Here is a 10,343-nt window from a genome sequence, read left to right on the forward strand (position 1 = left end):
CTATTGGCTACATCTTCAAGTAAACAGAATAAACAGAATCCTGGTCAAGTGGAAACAACTTTTTCTATCTTTCCCTGCCTTTATAAGTCACCAAATCCTGGATAGCACAAAATACAGTCTAAGTTACTTTAAAGATTATGTTTATTGTGCTTATTAGGTAGTTATCATATGTTTTCATGATCAAAATCATATTTCTATAAAATTGAGGAAGTATTTTTGTGAGTTTTGAGTAGTTCTTAATGTTTTGTTTGGCTATAGCTAACTGGCCCACTTAAATTAGCCTATGAATTCACAAGCAGTTCTTTTCCACAAACGAACATTACTATGTTTCCTACACTGTGCTACACTTTGGGTGAGGGGCCAGATTTTCCTTTATGTATGATATATATAGTATTAAGCATCTAGTTAATATGTATTAACTAATATAAACATATAATGCATATTATGTAATTAATGTAAACAATGTAATTAATTATATGTGAATATATGTCTAAAGGTTGTGGCTCCAGAGGACATCTTTCAGGCTTCCTTCCGATCATTATATTTGTTAAGTCATGATGAGGTAGCACATTAGTTTGTTGCTGGAAATGCCATGCTTTTGATGCAGTGGTTTTCAAATGCTTTGGTTTGTGAACCATTTTATCAAGAGTTAAAAACAAAACCGTGGGTCACAAGTTCCGCTATTACCACCACCTCCTACTTCCCTGCCATCAGCCCCCTCACGCTGCACTGAAACCTTCCCACGAGCATTGCTAGAAAGAACACTGCGGAGTATTTAAATGATACACATGAATTACATCATAAATAATTTTCTAGTTTGTCCCTGATGTGAATAAACATGATCCTCTAACGATTGTCAACATTAATGCTATCAGCCTACATGGCACGCCTGATAGATGGGGAATTGCCTAGCGACTGAAAACAACAAGCTGAGAATCGGAAGTCCCCTGTTCTATGGCAGGATTTGCACTATCAGATACAGAGCCTTCCTGCGCATCTGAGTTTCCTCAGTTTACATAGAGAATTGTTATTCCTGCCCCTAGTTCACAGCACAGAAGTAACCTCCTTCCCGGGGCGGTGGAGAGCGCTGGTCCTTCCGCAGACCTGTGGAAATTGAGAACAGATTAGCAACAGCTCCACAGCAATCCCTGGGTCTTGGTGCTGAAGACTCACGCCCCCCACACTCCCTCCGCATCTGTCTAGCCTATTTCTAAAGTGAAGGGAAAATGCCTGGAGTTAATGGCCGCACTCATCACCAGCTCCAACTGAATGACTCTTGGAACGGATGGAAAAATAAAAGAAGGACCGCTTTCGCCGCTCCTCAGCTCTCACGGGAACTCTGTGGCACTCAAGGTCAAGGAGAGTACTGAAGTGGGTGGAGAATTTCTGCAAAACACTTCAAGGTCCGTTGAAAACTGAGAAGAACATAATTTTATAATAGCACATTCAGTATTATAAACTCTTCTGCAAAGTTTCTTGACAGAAATGACAACTTTGGTACATCTCTGATATACAGTCTGGAAATGGTAGGGAAAAGGCTAAAATAAAAGAGAAAAATATTATTTAGCCATTCGTGCCAGCTTTTTAAAAATTAATATATATAATCTTCGATTTAAGGAATTTCTACCCTTAGTTTGAAGCTCCATGGTGAATTTCTGTATATAATTTACAATCTGAAATGCGATTAGAAGTTGTGCTTCTCTACAGCTGAGTAGTTTTCGGTAGAGGAGGGGAAATCCAAAGGAAAGTTTTAAAAACCCACATAGAACTTATTATATGGTACAATGTTTAATAAGAAGATGATTTTTTCTCAATTTCTCAGTTCCTTACCCGGTAGAATGGAACTAATGGGGATAAATGCAGGGAATTCTTCATGGTATAGTGAAAAGTAGTAGAAATATCAAGAGACCTGGATTTTGCTTCCAGCATCCTCATTGACCTTCTGTATGCCATGGGGAAAGCCATAAACTTCTCCAGACCCTAGTCTATTACTGTGTAATGTAAGTGACTCATTTATTGATTCATGGGAAAACATTAGTTAAGTGCTCACTGGACTGAGGCACTGTGCTAGGCTCTGGGATTTAAAAGCCAAATAAGATGCCTTCCTTGTCTTCAAAGAGCAGGCAGACAAGCAGGCGGTGATAGCAACATACGCAGGTGCAGGGCAGGGGTAGATACTCTCACGGAAAAGTTGATGGGGAGACAGGATGACCCAGGAGACACATGGGTTGGAGAGGGCACGGAGTCATTTCTAGGGTTGGTGAGTCTAGAATTGAGGCTTTATTTTTTTTTTAAGGTTTTTTTTTTTATGTGGACCATTTTTTATACATCTTTATTGGAGTATAATTGCTTTACAATGTTGTGCTTGTTTCTGCTATACAACAAAGTGAATCAGCTGTATGTATACATATATCCCCATATATCCCCATGTCTCCTCCCTTTTGAGCCTCCCTCCCACTCTCCCTATCCCACCTCTCTAGGTTGTCACAAAGGACCAAGCTGATCTCCCTGTGTTATGCAGCAGCTTCCCACTAGCCATCTATTTTACATTTGGTAGTGTATGTATGTCAATGCTACTCTCTCACTACATCCCAGCCTCCCCATACCCCCCCCCCCCCCCAACATTCTGCAGTCTGTACTCCATATCTGAGTCTTTATTCCTGCTCTGCCTACATGGACCATTTTTAAAGTTTTTGTTGAATTTGTTACAGTATTGCTTCTGTTTTATGGTTTGGTTTTTTTGGCCCCAAGTCACGTGGGATCCTAGCTCCCCAACCAAGGATCAAACACACACCCTGTGCATTGAAAGGCAAAGTCTTAACCATTGGACCACCAGGGAAGTCCCTAGAATTAAGGTTTTAAAATAAATAGGTTTGAGGACTGCAGTATAGAGAAGTAACTTGATGTGGGGATGTGGGGGTTGTGGGGGAGGGGAAGGGGCTGCCAAAGGACTTTGCAAGTACAAGAAGTAGTAAGAAAAAAAGCATGGAGGTGTGCAAGTGTGTGGCCTGCTAGGAAACCCACAGGGGTTCAGTGTAGCCAGAGGGGAAGTTAGGAGCCAGATGGCAGAGCAAACTCAAGGTTTTGGGTTTTAGTCTATGGGCGTAACCTTTCAACATGGTCAAGCAGAGCAGATCTGCATTTGGAATGATAACACCGGCAACAAAATGGAGGAGACTTGAGGGGAGAATTGAAAGGGGCATGATCTTGCCTCACCTTCCAGCCATTCTAGGAGAAGCTGCCCCACCCACTGCCCCGGATGAAAGCATATCAGCAATATTATCTACCGTGTGACTCCACCCTTCACTAGCTACACATGATTGAATGAGCTCCAAGCACCTGATCCTGGAGCGACCTATTCTGAACCTGGATGAACTGGTTTGGAAAGAGCTGTGTTGCAAGTGCCCTTTGGCAAAACACAGAAAGCACTATCATAAGTACTCATGAGGATGGAAGACAATGGGAACCCTCAAGCACTGTAGGGTAGGAATATAAATTGTAAGTCATTCTGGAGAGTAAGTTGGCAATATTTAGTAAAATTAATTATGCACATATCTAGCAATCTTATTGCTAGATATATAAAGCAGATTAAAGTCACCCATCAATAAATGGACATATGCAAAGTTGTTTTTTGCAGCATTATTTTGGAAGCAGGGAGTGATGTCTGTCATTATTGGGAATGGATAAGTAAAATATGATAGGTGCATTCACTGAAAAAGCCTGCAGCAGTCAGAACTACAGGTATATGGAGAAACATGAATTTTAAAAGTAATGTTGACTGAAAAAAGAAATAGATAACAATATAGCATCATTTATATGTCTTTCAAAAACACATACCATCCAAGAACATATGTTACACACATCAAAGTCAATGCTTTGGATGCATTTCCATTAAAAGGTGAAAAGTGTGAGGATGAGAACTGAGAGGAAAATTAAAACAAGTAATTTGCCCTTGCATAGACAAATTGTAGTGTGCCTGAGTATGATGAACTCAATTCCGTGCACTTGGGGTCAGGAAAAAAAAAAGGTAAAATTTGAATTTAAAGAATCATATTCTCTCTTGAGAACCTAAGAAGTAAAGCAAGAATATGCATTTGTAAGAAATTTAAAAGGGGTTGCTGCTAGCCTCCAGAGCCTTCTTAAAGGCAGAACAACCCTCCATCCAGCTCTTGTCTCTTTGAGGCCCTTCCCTCTTAGAGCTTCTGTTTCCTGAACAATCTTGAGTAGTTCTCTGTTCCTGCTCTCAAAAGAGCTAAAATAAAACAAAAATATGCATGAATACAGCCACAGTTAGGGATACCTGTCAGGACTTCACTGACAATCCAAGGAGGAAATGATGAATAACTAAGGAGAGAGGTCAGCCCTGGAGATGCAGATTTGGGGATCAACAGGTTACAGAAGGTTACTGAAATCCTATTAGAATGAGTAAGACCATGGTTGTAAAGGTAGAGAAGAGAGTAGTCTTTTAAAGACTGTGTAAAGAGAGAGAAGCCAGCATAAGAGACAAAAAGGAAACAGCTGCAGAGGGAGAAGAACTAGGAGGGAACACCATCGTGGAAACCAAAAAAGAAAACAAGCAGCCTGTTTTGTTCACCGCTAAGCCACCAAGTATGTTGACAAGTCAAACGGTTTCATTGATCTTCTAATTGCAAGGTCATGGTGACCTTTTACAGAGTAGTTTTTGTGCTGTGATAGTGGCAGGAGTCAACTACCTCCCAGTCCAAGGGGTCAAGAATCAATGGAGGTGCCACTCTGGCCAGTGCTCAGGCTGATGTTGGCTTATCCAACCCCAAAGGGCAAAATCCAGCCCTCCAGCTTTCCTATGATGGCACAAGAAGGAAAACAGCTGAGAGTAAATAAAACTTAATGAGATTAAATTAAATTAAATAAAGATACTTCCAATAAAAATGAAGTCAGAATTATTTAAGTGTAACCAGAAGGTAAAGCATTGGAGACAGTAAATGTAGACTATCCATTAAAGGATTTGGATAGGAAAGTTGCACTTGAACTCTTAAGTCTCTTCCAATTCTGATAGTGAATGATTATAGCTCAGAAACTATATTTCATAAACATGAAAATGACCTTCAATATGTTAAGAACTAAAACAATCATTTACTTCTTTATTTCAGGATGCTTATTGTAAAAGGAATACATGCTCGGGCTTCCCTGGTAGTGCAGTGTTTAAGAATCCACCTGCCAATGCAGGGGACATGGATTCGAGCCCTGGTTGGGGAAGATCCCACAAGCCGTGGATCAACTAAGCCCATGTGCCACAATTACTGAGCCCATGTGCCACAACTACTGAGCCCACGTGCCACAACTACTGAAGCCCATGCACCTAGAGCCCATGCTCTATAATAGAAGCCACCGCACTAAGAAGCCCACCCATCACGACAAAGAGTAGCCCCCACTCGCCACAACTAGAGAAAGCCTGCGCACAGCAATGAAAACACAACACAGCCAAATATAAATAAATAAATGAATAAATAAATAAAAGGTAAATTTATAAAAAAAATACATGCTCATTGTAAGTTTAATCAACACGAAACTATATCAAAATTCAAATTTCAGTATTAATTAAATTTAATAATTAATTAAAATTAATATATCAAAGTCAAAATTAAGTTCTCACTTCTACTTTACCCCACCCACATTTCACTGCCCAGAGAAACCACATATTCTAGGCACATACAAACATATATGTAAATGTACATAATATTTTATGAAATAGAATCAATCACTCCATTAAAAAATATATTAATATATATAGGCAAGAGTGATATTAAAAATATTTTTTTGAAGCAGTGTGATGGGGCACCTATTAACTGGAATGGATGCCAGTGGTAAGTAGCTAGTCTGCCTGGTGCACCATATTTTCTTTCACCAGTCTCAGCAGAGGCACAGGACAGGTGGCATGGTGGTGACAGCTCAGGGTCCAGCCGTGGTGATCTCTCCACTGGAACCATCCTCTGTGTGGTTCCTGGCTGCACATCCTCCCAGCTTTACTCTTTGATTCCCCAAGATTTTTCTATGTCATACATGACAGGCTTTAATGAATTCTCTTTCTATAGAAATTAGCCAGAATAGTTTGGTTTCCTGCAAGCAAAAACAGGTATATGAAGAGAATTAAAAGACAGGTTCTCACCTTATTTAAGCCAAGAGTTTTGAAGACCAGCTGTGATCTGTGGCTATCTGCAAGGAAGTGACCAAATCCCTGAGATTTGTCCCTCTCTTTCTTTTCTTTTCCACATAAAGAGTTGGCATGTGCCAACTCTTGATTGCCAGACCCTAGTTGGAAACTGAACTATGACCAGGATGATTATTTTGTACAAAACAGTTTCTATCCTTTAGCTTTAAATTTTTTAAAAAATACATGTTACCTTGTTCTAGATTTGCCTTCTGTAATTTAAAAAGAAAAAGCAATCAAGAGAAAAATAAGGTAAAATCTTCATTTGCATTTGTCTACTCTGGAGGAAAAACCTACTCTTTTATATATTTTTTAATTGATTACATGAGCAAAAGGCATTCAGAATACAGTGTTTTCAAATTACTGCTTCAGGTCCTGATTATTTTTGAAGTTTCCATGAGATAGTAGTTAAAGAAAAAGTGAAGGAAATTTTGCAAATTTTCTCAAACATAACAACTATGCATACATTCATGTTAAGAAAATCCACTTTTTAGTTTTGATGTAATGTAAAAGACTGAGAATTGTTCTGTATATGAAGAAAATGAGAAAGGAACATTCCAAGTGCAGAAATGTATTTCATATGTTCGTTGTCTTTGGTTTTGATATATGCTTAACTGTATTGCATTCTAGGAGCAGCTAATTTCCATATAAAGTGTAGCTACTTTCAATTTTGCTATGCCTTGTCTGCAGTGGAGGCTTTGATTTGTGTGCCTTAGGCTAGATCAGAGCAATGCATAATGTTTTTTTAAGTTTCTCTGTCATGCACAGTCGCTGAGTTCCAACACTGCTTAGAACCTGGATGTTTAGGAAGACATTACCCAAAAGGGGAGAAAATAAGATAAATGGCATCAAAAAAGGTTAGGAAATCAAAGCAAAATTATCAGAGGGAACCTGATGGCAATTGTCCTGAATTGTATGCAGGTGAGCATAGGCACACATGGATCTTAGTCTGTTTTGGTGATTATGCTGTTTATTTCAAGCCTAATAGCAGAAGGGAAATTGTGCGGGCATGTCAAAGCATTTGCCATCATTCAGTCCTTGTGTAATGGTTACTAGGTGCTGCTAAGGATCTTCTTTCTGACAGTGGTGTGCACACAGAATCATTGATTTCATGTCAGGTGTGACTCAGGCAATAGCGTGACACCTCACCTCCCAAATATTGCCTAATGGCGTTCTTTCGCTCAATTTGTTCCTTCAGTTCCTTTTGAAGATGTGTGCTTTTGAAGTAGATTAAGGAATTCTATTCCCTGGAGGGACAAAATGAACTGTCATAAAATAGCAGCTTATGCTATAACCTAATGACTTCTGATTCCCATTTAATGGGAAGAGCTCCAAGCTGGGAAACCTGAGTTCTAGGCCTCCGGCTCTATGGCCATGCACCTCTGGGAAAATCCCTGATCTTCTTTAGGTCTCAGTTTCTTTATCTCGAAAATGATGAGATGACCATGAAGATCTCTCACAGTTTGAAAATTCTGACTTTGTGACTAGATTATCATCCTCTTAATTTAGCACCCTGAAAGAATGGGAGTCAGAAGCATTCACTTTTGATGGATTTGGGCGTAAGAGAGGGAAAACAGGTGGTGAGTCATTCACACGTCAGGAGTGAGTAGGGATTTGTTAGGGAAGAGACATGAACATTGAAAAAATTAAAATTGGGGAAGAAAACAAACTTCCCTTGCTTCTAACCTTGAGTTGTCATATATTTTTGAAGTATTTTTTCCTTTTTGATAATATTAATAACGTTGGAATCTGGTTGATTTTCCTTTTAAAAATTCTGTATTGGCTTGGATTTATTAGTATTATTATTTTTTAAAAAAAAACCTGTGTGCTCCCATCCTGATTATTGTGCATCCTACAAGATAATCATTGTTAATAGGTTGGAGTTTCTTCTTGCAGACTTTTTTTCATGCCTATGTAATATGTAAGGAGATTGATATATCTTTCTACATTCCCCTCCCATAGCTTGGTCCTTTTCATCGAATACTATAACAATATGATGCTTTCTTCCTATTATAAGGACTATTACAGATACACATCCCTGTATGTATATCTCTGAGACATTTCAGTGAACTTATCCACAGGAATGATTCCAGAGAGTGAGACTGCCAGGCTAGGCACATGCACTAAAGCACATACATAGCTAGTACCTGTCTTAGCCTGGTTTCCATAGAGCTTGAGACAAAGGCTTCCGTGTTAGTACTTTCTGAGGACTGTGATCTCAGGGAGCAGGAATGACAGAAGGGAGTGACATGGGGAAGGAAGGAAAGCCTATACTAAAATGCCCTATTGAGTTGTTCACTGCTACAGGTGGCTGATTGCTTAAATCTGCAATGATTTCTTAGAAGCCATGTGAAATATATTTCAAGACCATCCATTTGGGCAGGGGACGGGGAAAGAGGGAAAGGGAGAAACATTTAAGCATCAGTTCTGTCCCCCACTGGTTAGAGATTTGCCTCACGGGATGTTCACTGCCCAGCACTTCCAGTTTGCACACACACACGTGTTGTCCCCTTGTGCTTATTTTTGTGGAGTCCTGAGCTGTGAGTCATCTGAGAAGCTCTGGGGTGGGGCAAGAGATAGGTCAACTTGCACCTGAGGCCACACTGGGTCACCACAATTGTGACTGGAATAAGATACAAGTGAGGTCAAGAAGACCGAAAGCCTTCACAAAAGGTTTCGGATACACTAACAACCTGTCACAGAAAAAGGCACCAATTTACACTTCCATGTCAAAGTGTCGATAATTTTTGCCTGTAAGACAGGCGAACATTGGTATTGTTTCCTTTTCTTTTGCATTTCTGTATTATTGATGCTGAATATCTTTGCATACGTACATTAGCCTTTGTATTCTGTCTTCTCTCCATTGTCTACTATATTCTTTTTTTCCTTCCACTGGGTTGTTCTTTAGGGCCTCATTTTTTTAAACAAAGAAGACTGTTTTATGTAGTTCATTTTCATGGAGCTTTGTAAGTACTCTCCTTTATAGCCTAAAACACGAATATACTGATTCCCACTTGCCCGATTTTCAGCATCTAGTGTGAACGGATGACAGTACTTAATCGCATACACATTTTTGTATTAGCGAAGTGACTACTGTATTTTTTTCAGTATTAGAATCAGAACACATCTTCTTTCATATATAATAGCAGATATGGTTTTTATGTAAGGATGAATGCAATTGACTTACAAATGCTTTCCAGAACAAAACCACAATTTTAAGCTCCTCTTTATATTCTTTGTTCCTTGGGATAACGACTGCATATCCTTTTTTTTTTCCTGGCAGAGAAAGCTATTATCCTGTCATAGTCCAACTCCACTCATATTTGCTACCTGTTAAATTGCTTCTGAAACAATACAAGGACTTTTCTATAACATGCTCACGATTTCACTTCAGATCTAATAGCGCAACTGCCACCTATGATCTTGTCATTCAGTTATCAACCAACCAAGCACCGTCTTCTTGGTTTGATCCCTTATTCTACAAATCTAACTTTTTGTTCTCTTTTGCTATTTCCATTGCCCTAGTAAAGCGTTAAATGCCTGGAGTTTCAAGTGAAGCACACTTCATTGTGTGCAATAATATTATTGCAGTAATATTATAAAAGATAAAAACAGGAGGACCTACCATATAATTTTATAAACTGTGAGTGTATTTGTGTGTGTGTGTAATTGTAGGAATGATGAACCTGATTTTCTATGGGTTAGAACAAAACACTGGAGAGAAGAATTGTGTAGGTACCATTTTTAAAAGGTAAGTACGTCCATATAGCACACCTCCCAGGCAAATCTTTCTTTGATAAACATCATCTATGACTAATTCCTTTTCCTGGTCTAAAGAAGTTGGTTGTGACTCAAGGGAAGACAATCCCACCTCTGCCTCTAGGTGTAAGTGTAATTCCATCTTGCTTGCCTGTTACTGGTTCAAGAGTGAGCTTGTTTCCCCACTCTGACTAATAAGACAAAAACATAAAGTCATGCTGAGGGGCTTCTGGGAAAAATTTCCTTTTCCCTGTGAGAGAACCACAGAAAGGTACTTTCTCTCTTCTTCTCTTCTCTGTAGGCTGTCGTTCTGGATATTTTGCCTGACGTGGCTGTACCTGGCTTGCTACCTGTTTGAGGGTGGAGCCGATACTGAGTATAGCAGCAAAGGAGCATG

This window comes from Hippopotamus amphibius, chromosome 6 (assembly GCF_030028045.1).
Source record: "Hippopotamus amphibius kiboko isolate mHipAmp2 chromosome 6, mHipAmp2.hap2, whole genome shotgun sequence".
Taxonomy (NCBI): domain Eukaryota; kingdom Metazoa; phylum Chordata; class Mammalia; order Artiodactyla; family Hippopotamidae; genus Hippopotamus; species Hippopotamus amphibius.